The 18,416-nt window shown below is 31.4% G+C and overlaps 1 pseudogene; it reads right to left on the bottom strand.

Annotated features, from left to right (window-relative positions):
- Nucleotides 1-8,333: 8,333 nt before the first annotated feature.
- Nucleotides 8,334-17,037, bottom strand: LOC124363938 (annotated as a pseudogene).
- Nucleotides 17,038-18,416: the final 1,379 nt, after the last annotated feature.

Genomic DNA, 18,416 nt, shown 5'->3' with positions numbered 1-18,416 from the left:
CATTTCATAATATATTTTAGTGGTTTTGTTACTTTTTTATCCTTTTTTCTTCTGATGAACAGGACATATAAATGTTGAAGCAATATCAAAGATCGTTAAAAAATTTTTATTTTAAGTAACTCTTTTGGAAAGTTTAGTATGCCATTCAATTATATTATGGCGGTTATGTAAACTAAAATAACATCACTCCAATGCTATTAAACTAGAAACTAAAAATTTTTAATACGGAATAATTACAACATTCTAAACTTTAGATATCAAACTGTTTTCAAGATATTGAGTAGATAAAAACCTAATGAGATGTAAAAGTTATAATTTTATTTGAATATGCTTTCACTGATTAATAATCCTGATAATAAATTGATAAAAAATTTGGTAAATTGATACAATGATGGAAGGTAATTCAAATACAAATGATTAATGAATCACTGTTAATAAAAGCATGTAATAAAGTTCAATTGAGGCAGAAGAAGGAATTAAAGATATTTAAAATCCAATATATTACTGGATGCCTTCATCTCAGTAAATGTTTATTCCGGAGATGGGAATAAGAGCGGTCGCTTTCCGTGTGCTGCTTCAATATGTTCTAGATTACAGTGGAATGGTCCCCTACCTGTTTAGTCGACTGACACCAACCACGCGTAACTGTTACAGAGCTTTCTTTACGTAACCAATATCGTATTTTTGTTGCCTTCGTTAGCAATACATTTCTACATATATTGTTTTCCCGTTTTTGGGCATACTATTGGGGGGCTAGAACGTCGGGATCCCACATTGAGTGTGTTCCTAGACTTATCGAAAGCATTCGACTGCGTTGACCATGTTACAATGCTTGACAAACTTGAATCTCATGGCATCCGAGGCGTGCCTCTCCAGTGGCTCAGGTCATTTTTAAGCCACAGAACCCAAATTGTCCAGATCGCAAACAAATTATCTGAACCAATTCACCTGAGCTATGGTGTCCCACAGGGCTCAATTCTCAGTCCAATTCTCTTCCTGATCTATGTCAATGACGTAGGTTCATCACTTCTGCACGGAAAACTTGTACAGTATGCTGATGACACGACTCTCTGTTTCACAAGCAAATCAAAATTGGTTCTGGAACAGCAAAGTTTTGTTGAGATCAACAACTGCGTCCAACATTTCAACAGCCTCAATCTTAAGACAAATTCTGCAAAATCTAATTTTCTAAATTTTGCTTTGCGATCAGTAGACAGGCATGACGAGCCAGCTGTTATGTTGGCTGACACAATGCTGGAAGAAGTCTACTGCTCGAAATTCCTGGGAATATACCTAGATCGAGGGTTGACTTGGAATAATCACATCGATCACGTTTGCTCCAAATTGGCTTCAGGCATTTATGTTTTGAGGTCTCTAGCTAAATACTGCCCTATTCAGGTAGTAATGATGGCGTATTTTGGCTTGATTTACCCCCATCTCACTTACGGGTTGGTGTTGTGGGGAGCTTGTGCAAACAATCAATTTATGAGAGTGTTCAAGCTGCAAAAACAAGCGATCCGCATTATCGCTCTGTTGAAATTTAGAGAGTCGTGCAAGGAAGCCTTCAAAAATTTACAACTGTTGACGCTGCCCAGTCTCTACATCTTGGAAACAACTTTGTTTTGTATGTCTAAATGTACCATGACGAATGGCCGGGACATACATGCGTATGAGACTAGAGGCAGAGATAACTACCGAACTGGTAGGCACAGAACGGTGGTTTATGAACGCTTGCCTTCACAGGCAGGTGTTCATTTCGTCAACAAATTACCAAATTCAATAAAAAAAACGCTCCAACGCCCAAGGTGTTAAAGACTCGTTTTGAAACGCTTTTTAGTGTCACAAGCATTTTATAATGTAGACGAGTTTTTAGCATTTGATTGGGAGACCACCAATTAAAAAGACTGACTGAATCCGTCGCTGGAAGTGGGAATCATTGGCGAATGAATTGATGTATGTAAATTTGTAAATTGTATGTCTGAATGAGATCTATTGTGGGGTGTATGACAAAATTCTAGCAAGTAAAAAGTTGACTTTTGCCATGCATTATAGAATGTTCCGGCAATAAAAATCTGATTTGATTTGATTTGACTATTATAAAATTATGTAACATATTTATTATTCCTTTCCCCAATGTTTTACCGAAAGTCGAAAGCAACGAAAGTCAACTCACCAAATCTTTATTTGTCATATGTGTATGAATTAAGCACATAGATTACAATTTATATAATTAAATAAAAAGATAGTTTCACATACAAATATGATTCTCTTTTCTCAGTTAGTTAGTCTTCATCTGAACCCCAAGACTACCGACCAATTAGTATGTTACCAGCTCTCTCGAAAGGCCTTAAGCAAATATTTCGTTTCCAAATATCAGATATATTGTCTAAAAATAATATTATTAATGTTTTTTCAGTTCGGCTATCGCCAAAACCATAGTACAGTAACTGCACTTCTGAAACTGACGACATTCGATTAGCAAGGGATCGAGTTATTTATACCTTACTGGTTCTATTAAATTCCAGGAAGACCTTCAATACAATCATTCATAACATTCTATTTAAAAAGCTAATAAATTTAGGTTTCTCTGAAAATGATTTAGCATGGGCAAAACCATATCTAAGGGAAAGAAAGCAGCGTGTGTGCAATGACAACTCAATGAAGAGTACTTATTGTAAAGAATACCAAGTCTTCACAAACTGATTTTATTATATTACTTTTAAAACAAATTTGATGATGCATTACTTTTGTAACGCATTTAAACGTGGAATGATACATTTAATTAAATATTAAATATATTTCTTCCAAACCTGTTTAAATTTATTGCACAGATACAGAAATGTGTTATTCTGATAGTTAAATTTTAAGCAATAAAACAGGTATTTGTTGTAAACCTTCAAATGATGAATTTTTTAAAAATATTATAGGAAAGTATTATACACGATGATTGATACAGAGGGGTAAGATACACCCCCCTGAACCTTTGTGTTATTTTAGATATGTCAAATATGTTTACAGCACTCTTAATACCTACAAAGGGCTACTACCTACTACTAATGATAGTTTGTAAGATATTGGCCCTTCAGGGGAAAGGGAGGTGATGGGAACTCAGAATTTTCTATAGCACTATAGTATTACGGCATATGATTTTAATGGTCTCGCTTATTTAATACACTTAAATATTCTAAATCGGACCTCTCTATAAGAAATAGTAGCCTCAAACATATGGTTTTGAAAAGTAATTTTCATCTATTAACCTTTTAGCACATACTACTTGAAATCTTACGGCAATCCTTAACAATATGAAGTGAAAGGCTACAAATCAAGAACAATAATAGTTTAACCCTACATTGAGCCTTCTTTAAGAAGACACTTTTTCCACTTCCCTTATACAACTTTGCATTTAAAAAGTTGCATAAATAAAACTATTAGAAGGTTAACTTTGCAAGTAAATCAGTTATGAGTAATGGATACTGAATATTTTTGGAAAATATCTACTATTCTATCAAAATCAACTTAGTTCATTTAGATCTTATAATAGTGTGATTTTATAATGGTGAAATTTATTTACCTTTAATTCAATGTTTATTGACCAAAGCATGAAGATGATGTTACGCGCAATATTTCTATCTGTCTACAACGCTTCCATCAATTGCTTAAAGCTATATTGGGTCGAATGGTTCTGGTTTCAAGTGCAACATTTCCAGTTCGCTGAAACTTCTGAATTATTTTGGACCTGCTTTCCTGTTATTTAGTATCGGCAAGATGTTGCATTAAAACCTCTTTTTTGCACTATTGTAAGCTACCACGTTATATTTGTTGTTTAACTACTCTTTAATATTCAGCTAGTTGTTGCATTTAACTCCCAACATTTGTATTACTTAAACTGTGAGCTTATTATTATATAGAAATTATTAAAGTACTAGTTTTGACAAAAAAACTACTCATTATTTTATGTTAAAAACTAATAATCCATTGTATATTTCTAGTTTAATCATTGGAAATACGGGCTAAGTTAGAGTTTTATTATATTCCTAAGTGTAATTTTACCTGGTAGAACATTGTTTTTGCAACTTTATTTACAATGCAATCAGAAGGTCCGACTTCCTAGAGGACAGTGATAAAGCACTGTAAAATTTACAGTTTTATGTTTTTACACGATTGCTTGTTCTTAAATGTATTTCTATAATTTTTCCATTAAAAACCATATCTATGAATGTTTCTTATAGAATTCACTCAAATTAGAAAGCCTACGTAATAATATAGTGAGTAGCAATAAAAAAATTAATAATAAAAAAACGAAATTTAGCTCCCTGCTTTACTAATAAGTACTTCTATAGCCTTTAAAATTATAGTTACAAGGGAGAAAATAACATAAACACAGAATTTTACTTAAATGGATTCGTACTTTGCATTATTTAAATGCATCCTTTAACTAATTTAGGAGGGTTATTCAATCTTGGGAACCTTATAATTGTTAATTTCTGAAGCCTTACAAAATCGCATTTAATAGTCTCTAAAGAACGCTCTCTATATAACGGGTCTCTATTTAAAATAAATAGGTTTGAAATGGAAATGGTACGTGGGGTATATATATAGGGGTATATATTTGCCTCTAATTTTACTTTCAAACACTATGATACAATCTTCACGCAAGCATCATCAAATTCCTCACAGATTATTTTACACTCCTATAACATCTGTTGGAAAACAATGTATGAGTACTCTACACCATGTGTCACGTAAAAGCTATAATGTATTTAGCTATATCCATTGCTATATAAATCAGATTCTTTTACAAGTATATTTATTCCACATCCATCTCATTGAAATCATGTGTTCCAACGATTAATATACAAATTCTAACCAACGGAAATCCTATACAGTGATATCAACCATCATTGAACTCGATCTTGCATTTATAGAAATTCAGGTTAATGCGAAACTTCATGTTTTGATTCCATCACCATCGATATATGATTGAGCGTAAGCGAACACTTTTGCATTGGTCTTCTTGGAAAATATGATGGCAATAAGAAAATGAAAATTTGTAAACAAGGATTTTAGCTATAGCATTTAACATGTAACATAGTACTATGCATTGTTTTAACTTTATTATCAGAACGAAATGAGCTTTAAACTAGAAACTTTGCATACTGAACCCAGGTGATGTAGCGCAATCCTACGTAATTCTATATTATGCAGTATTGCCAGTATTGTGATTATTAGGTGAAAGTCTTGGACCTTTCCTCAAACTAATGAGTTTTAAATAACCACTCGCAGTTACCCATCGCTTCGTATGCAATTCGTATGGTTACTCAAGAGAGTTATATTTCTGACGCGAACGTTGAGTTTTCCTTTTTACTACGATAAAGAAAATGTACATGTATACAAAGGTCTCAGAAGCCTGTTTCTTTGAAAAGGCAGTAAAATGGTTTATAAAAGTTTTACAATTGATATAACAAATTATATGGTAACTTTGTCTTTGATATGTGCTTTGCAGTACTGATCAAGCAATGCATAATCAATATGAACTAAAAATTACAGTTCAAGTGCATTTTTACTAAAACCTTTAATTTTTTATATGGATATTTTCCTACTCTGTGTTCAACAGCAGTTCCAGAAATAGTTAAAATAAGAAGTGTTTTTGCTAAAACATATGGTTTTTGCTTACTCTATCCTTTAATGACTGTAATGTCAACAAATTGATATTGCAGTTAAAGTAAAACATATGGTAGAACTGTCATAAAGCAATATTTACACGAAGCAGCTGATATAACACACCGTTTTAAATAACTTCATTACTTTAACAAAACAAACCCTTAAAGTGCGCTAAGTGTTACAATATCAGATATTGTTTGAATAAACAACTTCTCCGTGTAGTTTCGTTTTAAACGGAAAAAGGATTAAGACTACTTTAATATTCTTTATCTCCAAGATTTATCTCAATATTTTCATAAAAATACACTCGTATTCAATCTTTAACTAAACTGAAATAATTGCTACACAATAGTATTAACTGTGAATAATAGTTACTGTTTGTTATAGATCGTACACAAAACACAGTTAAACTGTATTTTACGTATATCATGTTATTATGTATTATGAGGTTATTAACTAAAATGGTAAATGGAATTGGCTACGTATGAAAATTAACCTTTTAATTTAGTTCTGAGGTCTTTATATGAGCAAGATTGCAGTAAAATACGTCTTTTGTTTTTATTATCTGTGTTAAATATTTCATATAATAAACTCCAAGGATAACATTATCCAAGTGAGGATTTGTAATTGCTTAAATAAATTGTACTAAAAGTTATTGTTTTACAAATAGTATATATGCAAAACTTACTTAATGTATGATACAATAGCTTAGAACAAGTAGAGATCTTTTTTTACATTTAAAATTACTGCTATGTTTTTGAGCAAATTGCCCATGAAGTCGCTTACGTGTGGCCAATTTCTATGCACTTTAATTAAAAAAATAAAATCGTCTTTTGCAAATAACAATATTTGTTTCTGACTAATAAAGGAAGTATTTGGTTTTTAGATAGTATACCTTTAACGGTATAAATAGTCTGAAATCCAGACAGATGGCAGGACTAGAAGACAATCAACAGAAACTGCAGCTTGATATACAACTAATTAACCACCAAGTGTCAGATCCCATCTCTGTCATCTCTAATCTAATCACTGTTTGTATTAAATGCTGTCATACGGTCGAAGGTATAGTTTTATAAGTGTCTCCATAATTTTGAATAAGGAGCTTTCACCTGGTAACCATATAATTGTAACTTTATACTAAGAACATATTAACGTTTACTGTAATGAATAAATATTCAACTATGGGTTAAATACCTTAGATTTGGAATATGTAGTATAATACAAAAACACACACACACACACACACACACACACACACACACACACACAACACACACACACATATATATATATATATATAATATATATATATATATATATATATATATATATATATATAATACATAAACAATTTTTGATTGCCACCAACTCCAGTCCTAAAACGTATTTTCATAGGTGTCAGATGAAACTCGTGCTGTTAGAATTAAATTAAGTATTTAAATTATTTGGGTATCACATGCCACTTATTTAAACTTAACACTTAAAACAATTTTTTTTTACGAGACTTATGCTAGAAAAATGCATTCTTATAACAACTAAGAGGAATATAACATATATATATATATATATATATATATTATATATGATAGGTTAGAAGTTAAATACAAAGCTGCGCATGAATTCAAGAAATTAAAGTTTTAAACTATACAGTTGTAAACTTAAGCTTATAATAACAATACAAGTTTAAAAAAGGTTTCCAGGAAAGACAGAAAGCTCATGACAGCTGGAAAACACCATGTAACATTTAGAGTGCAACATGGTAAAACTTGAAGCTGTAACTTGAGTTTTGATCAAAACAGGGAACAGCTTTTTGCTGAAACTTTAAGAGTCAACAAAATCCAGTTAACATAGATACAACGATACAAGCAGTTTCGCGTTCCCAAAAACATTCGATTCCCTTTTTTATATAATAGTAATAATTTATATTTGTTTTTATTTTGCTATTGAAATATTTATCTTACGTAATTAAAAATTTGAATAGATCAGTTTATAAAATTCAATGATATGTATTATATAAAACTAACATTTATATATCATAAATAGTAAAACATTACGTTAAGTGATTTCAAGTGCGATTAAATTACAATACGTTTATGGTTTGTTAGTGCTTTGTAAATTATAAATATTAATTTCTTGAAGGAAACAGGAATTTCCAGTCATGTTCCATCGTTTTCAGTAATAAATAATAAACTCTACGTTTAGAGAACTCTTCCTCACTTGAGTAATGAACCTTGCACATAACTGAAATCTTAGTAAAACTGTTAGAAATAATACCAGAGCTTTGTTACACTCACATAGCGACTATTTCAATCAATTACACTTTAATTTCTAAAGTGACGTTAGATCTGACTAAATCTACCCCTTCCATATTTTATTCTATAGGACCTGGACACCTTATCGCTATGATTTCGTTAAAGTAACATATACTGTACCAACAACACAGTAAAGAATTTAGAATATCCATACGACTACATTATAATTCGTAATTCAAAATCACCATTTCTATAATCTTTGAAAACAAATCAAAATTTTTATTTCAAATATTATGAAAAAATATTTCATTATATCTTATAGTGATATAACGTAACAATCATTGATATTGATATAAAGCCTATAACCTCTAAAATAACAGGAGATTTATCAACAAGTTTTGGAATAAAGTATGCAAAATCTTGAATATTATATTGTATATAATTCATATTTATACAAATCAATATTCACAATAGTTCCAGTGGTATGACTTAAAATATTTATTTATTATTATAGGAGAACACAAAATAATAAATAATATATTTTAGGTGTATCAAAACATACAAGTTACGGAAAATTGTCTAATTACGATGCTCAGGACACTTAGGATAAGGACACTCAGGATGAGTATCGTATCCTTTTCCAAGGTTTGACACGAAAAACTTTCTACCCTCTTCACCTTGATCCAGAGCATTCAGCTTCGCCATTTCCGTAGTGGACAGTTGGAAGTCAAATATCTGCAAGATAAACCACAAATTAAAGGACAGTTTACTGGTAGAAATTTTAAAACATCTAATTATTTATAATAATTTAATATATCGAGTAGTACTATGCACATAACATCATAAATTAAGAAGAAACAGAATTAAAAATAATAGTATTATTATAATATCTATCAGTTGTATGTTTCAACAATGTACATTTTTAGTCGTAACATATAGAATACTTAGAATAAGATTATATCATAAATATAAAATAGTGTATAAGGACTAAAAAACGTATACTAACATCCAGGTTCTGTTTGAGACGTTCAGGATTAGAACTCTTTCGGTATGACCGCCACCCCAAGCTGCAGCAGGTGTCTCAGCAGAATTTGGCCTACAGTTTTCTTGTGGACCTTGGCTATGTGCACCACATCATCTTCTGTCATTGGAGATTTGAGTTGAGACCTTCAAACAGATTATACATTATTTCGTTAATGTTTAGAACCTTAAGAATTGATTTTCTTTGAGTATCGCTGCCTTCAATTTAGGTGGCACTCCTAATTAGGAGTTTTGATATACGAGTATATTATGACTGCATAAAATCTCTCCTCCTGACTCTGGATACACATTTAATTAGAGCCCTAACCATAAACTTCCTTTTAATGCATCTTTTACGGTTTTATTTTATGATTTTAAATAAAACCTCAAATAAAAATTGTATGACTAAAAAATAACAGAGAAAACAAGTACAGGCAGTCCTAACAAAGATCTGTGTCTTTAAATTTGGAATGAACAACGTATTTTTTTTTTATGTAAAATTATATTTTTTATATATTTTATGCCATAGTATTATTTGAAGTACTATTATAGTAGAATTTGAAGAACCTTACTACTTTTGTTCTTTAATACATAACACCTCTTTCGGAATAAATAAAAAAAGAAAGCGAAGGCATTTTGCTTAAATTTAGTAGGATATTTAGGCCTCTCAGCTCAATAAGCGTAAATATTACATCTGAGTATGCGTTATCTTCAAATTATAAGTGCACAGTCTATAAAACTATGTATGAGCTTGTAGGCAAAGAAAATTGGCAACAAGAAAAATTCGAAACAAAGAAATTAGTTAAAGGTCCATGTTAAAGCATAATATTTAAAGACATGCAATGCATTTCCCTTACCAGTTGTCTTTAGACATCTCTTTTCTTCGATAAATCAATGTAAACAATGAATGGTAGGACTATTATATTAGTCTGCAAGGTAACATCTATGAGGTCAGTTTTCAAACTTGTTGCAGCTCCAATTCATGTTTAAGTGATAGATTTATTCTAATAACTAACATAGACTAGAATTGTCCATGAGCTAACTATGTGTTTTCCTCTATGATCAATGGTTACAGAAATCACTTCAATGCTTATAAATACTGTTTAATTTCGGATTAAACTTTCTATCTTACGGTTCTATTTCATCAATCCAATCGTGATCCCCAGTTCCTTAGCACAATAATTGGATAGAATGTGGGATATAAGTTATGAAAATCTTTTGTTCCTTACTCCACAGACGGAAAAAAACCGTATACTTATGTTTCCAGGCCTCTTTTTACTTTATTTATTTATTATTTTCTTCTTCCAATATGTTTTAATATTTTGTACAGCCGTACACATCTCTCCAGCACCCACCAACGCTGTTAAGGCTAAAAAACACAAGATATTTAGTTTATTTTGGCCTTACTTTTTTCCTTTTTAAAATTAATCTATTTTCCTGGACCTGATAACCTTTATGTTTACGTCTGCCCAGCCCATTCGAACAGTGTTCTTTCTTCTAAGCAGGTTTATTGCTGTACTCGTTCTTTTTGCTGTTTCCGCAGCATATATTTTCTTTACTGTTTCGCTGAAGTTGAGTTATTTGCTACAGACAGGTCAAGACCAATTCGTCCGATTACAGTGCTCTACTACGTGGCCAAATCTCTAAGTCATTTTGCCAAGCGTATATCAGACTTGGCCCTACAATCCGTCCGTTCCTTTACTTTCAATTGGCGTATTCATAATCCTGATAGAAATTTGCAAGACGAACTTGTGTACTGGTTTTCCTGTTACTATCTTACATTGTTAATATTATGCTTAATAAAACTTTGATTTGAACACCTGGCACTGCTGTCCAACATTCAAAGTATCATCTAAACTAGCTTACATTGATTTCTTGTACATTAACGAGAAAACTTATAGCAGGTTCTCAATTAAAATTATATTGCCGATATAACTTTTGCATTTTAAAATTCATGATGTTTTCTTTCTACTACTCACTCGGTCATGTTCTTGGGTCCGTTGAAGACGGAGACCGCAGCAGGAGAGCCGAGGCAAGCATAGGCGGTGACAGGTACTCCGTGCTTTTCTCCCCACTCTCGTAGTTCTTTCTGCTGGAAGTATAAGTGGCATTCCACCTGTTCCACAAAACACATTACAATTCGTTTTTGTAAGTCATTAATATACAATGACAAAACCAACACAAGTATTACGATTTAAATTATTTTACGCATTATTCATCATCCGATTTCACACAAATTACAAAACGCTTTATCCAATTTATAAAACATTTAATTAACAAAAACCCATCTTGTAAAAAAGCTAGTTTAGTCATTATGGGGAAACTTAAATTGCACCTGGTTTGTGGAAGGAGGGATTCTAGCAATCTTCATCAGGCGATCCATTTGGCGAATATTAAAGTCAGATACTCCGATAAACTTGGTCCTGCCAGCATCCACCTGCGCTTCCATAGCCTGAAACATTCAGTAATTACTCTTTCCAGATTAATCAATCAACACTAAAAAATATGTTTATAATTATTACGCGTGGGTGGGGTGCAATTTCAGAACTAGTTTAATTGCATAAATGATGTGATTGTTGTAATGCATCATTTTTGTTTTCTAGAGAATGAGTATTTCAGCAAATAGGACGCCTTTTATCGAACAGTAATAGCAATTGAAATACCACCATACTACCATAGCTCTTATATAAAATTAGTTGAAAGTAAAAGATTAGTTTAATTATAGCTAAAAGCCTTTTTAAAACACATATTGTTTGAATAAAGTCTGTTCAAAAATAATTGGTAGCGTATATGCATCGTAGTAATAATACAGTTCTGTATTGAAGGGAATAATAAAATAACATTATGAACATTAAAGCCTTACCTTCCAGATTGCCACGTGATCGGTGTTCATGTCTAGTTTCAGGTATCCATTCTGGTCTAAAGGAAATAAAAACTTCTCCAGGCTGGAAACCTACAGGTTTATGCAGAAGGAACAGATCTATGTAATCTAACTGGAGAGATTTTAGAGATCGTAGAAGATATTCTTCCACTAAGTCCTTGTTCATTGCAACCATTGGTAGCTGTAACCAACATAGAGATAAAATAAGATAGATTAGAAAGCATAATTGTCAGTAGGTTCCCTAAAAGTACAATTAACTGAATACTGCTCTAAACTAACCCGTATGTTCTTAAACCAACAAACACGTCGGTACTAGTAACCTTGTTCTATGTTGGTAACTTGTTATCCAACCGATATTTCAAATATGAGAGGCGATAATGTTTAACCCTTTTCCCATGTTCGCTTGGCCATTGCTTACGTTATCCAATTATTACTGTAATATTCTTTGTTTGAACTTTATTTTTAGGCATACTGTAGTATGCCTGTAAACCTTCAGAAATTGAGTACCCAATGCTGGTAATGTCAAATTTATTAATTAGAACAAAGAGCACACCTCCAAATATTATACTAAAGATTTTTATGAAATCAAATCCATTTACTCTTTATTTTCAAATATACAATAATTACAATTCCGAGGGTACAATATTGAAAATGCACATGGGCCGAGGCATGTGCGTGACGGCGAGCTCTTATTTAAAATAATGTTAACGATTTCCTTGTTTTAAATAATGTTAATTTTATGTTGTAAATTATGTTTTTAATGTAAGTTTTATGAACCTAATCGGTGATATTTTTGTGTGTGCCCCCAAAAAAATTTACTTGTATGTAAATTCTACTATTTTAAAAGACGTGTGTTCCCATAGCACACGCAATTCAAGTCATATAAATAGCTTGACGTACTCTCCTTAGGGAAAAATAGATACTAATTTAAAAATGGTTAAGGAAATATTAAATACCAATGTTTATTTAGAAATAACTGACCCTTATTATTCACTAAACCTTAAGAACACACAGTTCTGAGAAATACTTTATAAGCAACAATATCCTGAAGAATACCAAAAACCTTAATATATAATTATTATTGTTGCTTATATTTTACCTTAGTAACGATAAACAGTTCCTCCCTCTTAATCTTCCCACTGTCCAGCCATCTCTTGAGAGCTTTCCCGATGGCAGCCTCATTGTTGTACATGTAGGCCGTGTCTATGTGTCTGTAGCCGGCCTCTATAGCCATGTCGATAACTCTTCCCACTTCTTCATCACTGATCTATGGAAACAATTAATTATATAATAATGTGAAAAATACAAGTTCCTTCAGTGTTTTCAGGGCATGGAATTGTTTTGAAACATTAAAATTTGCAGTATGAGTAATGGTCTAAGTTCATTTGAATATCAAAATAACTAATTGTAAAAGATTATTAAGTATTAAGTTACAAATGGGAAAACACTGTTTAAATAAGATAGTAAGAAAGTGATGAATGTTCTATTAACATGATTACTTAAGTCTAATATTTAAAATGTGATAGAGAGAAACACATACTAATATAATAATTAATCAATCGTAACAAAAAACTTTATAAACTTCTTGTCACCCCATTTGTTCTTTAAATTTACTTTAAGGTTTTCTAACAATCATTGATTTTCTATGTTATAATACCTGTACGTAAATTCTTAAACCAGCAAAATAAATTTGTATAACAGCTATAGAAGAATCCTTAGACATTTTTGTCACTGCTGTGGAAACAATACTTTAATGAGTTTTCTAAGCGAATGCACATCATAAACTGCAATTTCAAGACATTTACGTTTATTAAATAGCCAAACACAATTTAAAGATGCTTAGTCTAAGCTAAGTTACGATGCATACTTGTCTTAAAAATAATTTTCTGGTCGAACTTAAAGCTTGAGTGTTAGAACACTTTATAATAGAGTACATGTACGTGTAAAATACATTTTTCACAGATTTTCTTTATCGTGACATCAAGGTAAATTCTACATCGGCGTTGGAAATAAAATTCTACATGAACCAGAAGTGCTTATAAACGGGCAAAGTTTACAAAAAGCGTGGGAAGCAGCTAGTATATTGATAAAGATAAGGAACTACCTTTGCATAGGTCTTAAGAATGTATGCTTCCAATGGGGACTTCCAAATAAAAAAATTCAGATTATTTTTAGCAAAGGTTTGAATCTATTTTATAAATTACATATAATTTGGTAAAATCTGTTTAATGATGGTGATAAACCATTAAAGATGCATATTGTATTAAATTCGGCCAGTCACAAATCAGTACAGACTACATATCTCCACACTGCTTTCGAAGTTATTATGAGTGAATCTTATATGTAATTGATTCATCAGAAATATATTGCACTTAACCTATAATGATCATATGATGTACCTAATTGTATTGATTGATCATATTTAATCATAAATTAATTTAAATATGCTGTTCTTGTGATTAAGCTTTTTACTTTTAGAAAATGCAACCCCTATACAAATTATTATTTCCAACAAAATATTATAAATTCATAAATACATTCTTTTTGCACTTTTCAACATTTCTTATAAAATCTTTCACCACTATCAGCATTTAAATGGTTGAACATGCCATAATAGCAAGGTTATATATTACCAAGGGAAAACAGAATGCATTGTGCAACACTAGTATTTAAAGGCGAAGTTTTGTTCCATATTTTACCACTATTTATATAAACAGACAGCCTCACAATTGAAACATGCGTTTAAAGATCATAGCTATAACAGCATAACCAATATTAATTATCGCAAAAGATACAATATGAAACATTGTATACCTTAGGTAAAATGCCAAGCACGTGTTTCAAAATATATAAAAATAGATTAATCTTTTACAATGTTTTGTACATACTTCACAATGATATTTGAGATTCACTAACAAAGTATACAATCAGTAATGCACACTTAAGCTGAATAGACATGACAGTAGTATATCTCGGTAAATGACATTTTACAATTGAGTTGATTGATGTGCCAATTCAACCTGCCAACATAGACAAAGCGGATATCCCTCTTAATTTATTCAGTCATCTCTTAATTTATTGTTTTGTAATATTTATTATTCACACATTTAGTACAAGACAGTAAAAGCACCACGAGAGCTATCAACGAAGACGTGGACCAAGAACTTAATAACCGGTATAGTTTAGTTACATTATCAAACAAATAAAACGTGGCAATACTTTAAATTCAATTATTTCATTATTTTTAGTTTCAGATCCAAACTACAAACCTGTACATAACATGCTATATTGTAACGGCATAAATCACATATTAATGGAAACTACTTTGACAGTTAAGTATAAGAATAATGGGTACCAAGACTGTATGCAGAAAGATATTGTCTAGGAAAATAACAGTCACTATGACATGCACGGTTCCCTAGTAGGCTACAAATTCTTGGTTCTGATATGTTGAATACTGCAAAAACCAATTTACAAGGTGTCCTGTAGGCGTCTCATGGTTTTCATTCATTAGAATGGGTTCACCACAGATATATGAGCTGTGAGATGTAATTACCTCCAAAAAATTACCCCGTTTGGATGTCAGGATAAATAAAACGGGGGAATATCATACTTGCAGGTGAGATGTAATTACCTCCAACAAATTACACCGGTTTTGAGTACTGCTTTAATTGTTACCTAATTCAAAACAAATAAGGTGATGTTAAAAACTATAAAGATACTTTTCGATTCAGCTATTTTTTACTTGTTAAACATGTTTTAGTGAGAGATTAAAATCGTGTATTGATTACTCCATGAAGAATAATAGGAAATTACAGTAGTCTGAAATATCATCATGATATTATACCTATCAGAAGACAACTAAAATATAATCTTCGTAGTGTTTTAGGTCTCACTCAAAAACTCTCAGACATGGATTTATATTTTGAATGTAAGGCACATTTCATATCGAATACGTTTAAAATAGAGTACCACATCTTTTATTTTTCATTGAGACATATTTTTTCTTTTTTCGTGGTAAAAAATTTAAGCAAGTGTGTAACGTGAAAAATAATTGTGTAAAAGGGTGAGGATCTTCTTTGAAAATCTGTAAATAACATTGTGATTATTTTTACCCAATTTATAATATTTTGTTCTTCCATTCTGAAGGGTGTAAATTTTCTTATATAAATTACCCTAAAATGATCTTTTACTAGAGATTTTGAAATTGTTACCACATTTTTACATTTAACATGACCTCTAGATTGGAGACACAGTCGTAATCAATTCTGATAAATTTATTTCTCTGAGATGATTTAAGGGTATTACATTGTGTTCCATTGTTATTAATCTAATAGTGTAATATTCCTAAAATAAGTATAGCTACATCATCTTTCGATGTATATGGGGTTCATTATTATATATATTTTACAATTACTCATTTAACCTTAAACCCTTACTTACGATGGCCGTTATAATTGTAACTTAAGCGCACAACTTTATAATATAAAATAATAATTTAATACAACAATTTTGAAAAATAAAATCACTTTTTAATCTAAACATTGAGTATTCTTTATGGAAAAGCTTTTACGAGGAGAAAATACCAAAGAGTTCATAGATTTGAAGTTATTAATCATTGTCTTGTCAAAAGTTTCATTATTCCTTTGTAATAAAGCTGCTTTATATGTTATATTTGAAACATATCTAACAATAAAACATTTAAGTTGGTCCTTTCAAACCTTTCAGTTTCAGAGATCATCATTCTGCTAATACATCTTTATGAAACATCTTTAAGAAAATATATTATTTTCCATATTACACTGCACTAGCTTACATTCGAGATTACGTTAAATATAATATTATGTAAATATAACGCATTATAAATAATATTAGCTTGTATTGTTTTTTATTAATATTACCTTTATTTTATGTGTTTAGCCACATAGTCATAGTTTAAACAAATTTGAGTTTTCCTTACTTTTCATGTAACGAAATTTTGTATATACGTTCAACTACTACGTTCAACAACTATCAATTAATAAGTGTTGTTAAAGCCAAGCATCTTTGTAAAACTTGGCTTTGGGTTGCAATTAATATTTTATAATAATAATATAGTACAGTTAAGACATACCTTGTCTTCTGAACTTCGTGTCAGTGTGCCAAGGCCGATAACTGGCATTCTCATCCCCGGCAGCGGAAGTGATGACTGAAGCTTTAGTCAGATTGGCAGCCATGGTCGCGTCTGTTGTGAACTGTAATAATCCGTGTCATTATATATAGCAGTTGTGAAGTGGTCTTATCAACCACTGATAGCTGATAGGAAACACCTCTCTAGATGTGTCCGGCGTTATCTATGTACAAATTTCAATCGGTTTAATCTCCTTTAAAATGGAGTGGTCTGAATATTACACAAGATTCTAAAATATATTGACTGGCTACTAATATTGGACTACGAGTCATACTTTTCTTTTATTAGCATTGCTTACATTTAAGGTGGTGCAATAGATGTTCGGTTAGTTAAACATTTTTAATTTATAGCCTCTTAAGATTCCTACCTTTAAACTTTAAATGAATTTCTACAATTCCACAATGGATAGTAGATAGATAAGATAGTAATTTAGAGGTATCAAATAATTTTTAAAATATGTGCATGAAAGACGATAGGAGGAAATAATATGTTTTTATTTATTTATTTATACTATTTTTTATGTAAAAATAAACTTAATAAAAACCTGTACCAATATAAAGAAGCTAATACTTTAATAAATTGAGTTAGAGGAAATAAAAGTTACTTAAGTGGAAAAAATTATCAGACGGCATAAACTCTTACATAATATAATGCTATTCAATTGTAGTAGCCATGGAATTTATTTCTACCCGGCACATCAATTTGTTCACAACTCCTGTAAGAGATCCTAAAAAATGCGGTATGTGGGATAGGGATATATAAATGACGAAATATCCCGTAGGTACATTGAAGACAGCAAACTTTAATCTAACAGATCTTTAATCCAATCTATATACTTTATCATTTCAGATTGGACCCTAATTTGATTTAAAAAACATGGGGGGGGGGGGGGGGGGGGGGGGGGGGGGGGGGAAATTGGGGGGGGGGGGGGGGGGGGGGGGGGGGGGGGGGGGGGGGGGTGGGGGGGGGGGGGGGTGGGGGGGTTTGATTATAAGACCAATATGTTGCTAGATGAACAGTTTCAGTCCAATATTCAACAATCGGTGTTAATTATTCCTATAGGCAGTTTGATTGGACATTTTGAAGCGTGTTAGTAAAGTTATACCTAATGTCCAAAATTATATTTAAAAAACGCTATTTTAAAGATTATATATATATTTTATTTTTCGTGAGTTTCAATCAAAGAATCCAAAATCTTCCAATAAATAAAGATATTATGATCCTCCTTTGTAGACTAATGCTTATAGTCTCGGCTCTCTAACCGAGAGATGACGGGTTCAAATTCCGGGGAGGTCTAATCATGTACTTTGTACTTTAATAATAAACAAGTACAATTCGAAGTTAGCATAGCTGACGCTGAGGCTAAAATGAGATAAAAAAATATATTATGAGTATTGTTTAAAAGTGTAATGTTCTAATTAGCTGATTAGAG

Source organism: Homalodisca vitripennis, chromosome 5, assembly GCF_021130785.1.
Source record: "Homalodisca vitripennis isolate AUS2020 chromosome 5, UT_GWSS_2.1, whole genome shotgun sequence".
NCBI classification, from domain to species: domain Eukaryota; kingdom Metazoa; phylum Arthropoda; class Insecta; order Hemiptera; family Cicadellidae; genus Homalodisca; species Homalodisca vitripennis.
This window is presented reverse-complemented; position numbering and strand designations above follow the sequence as displayed.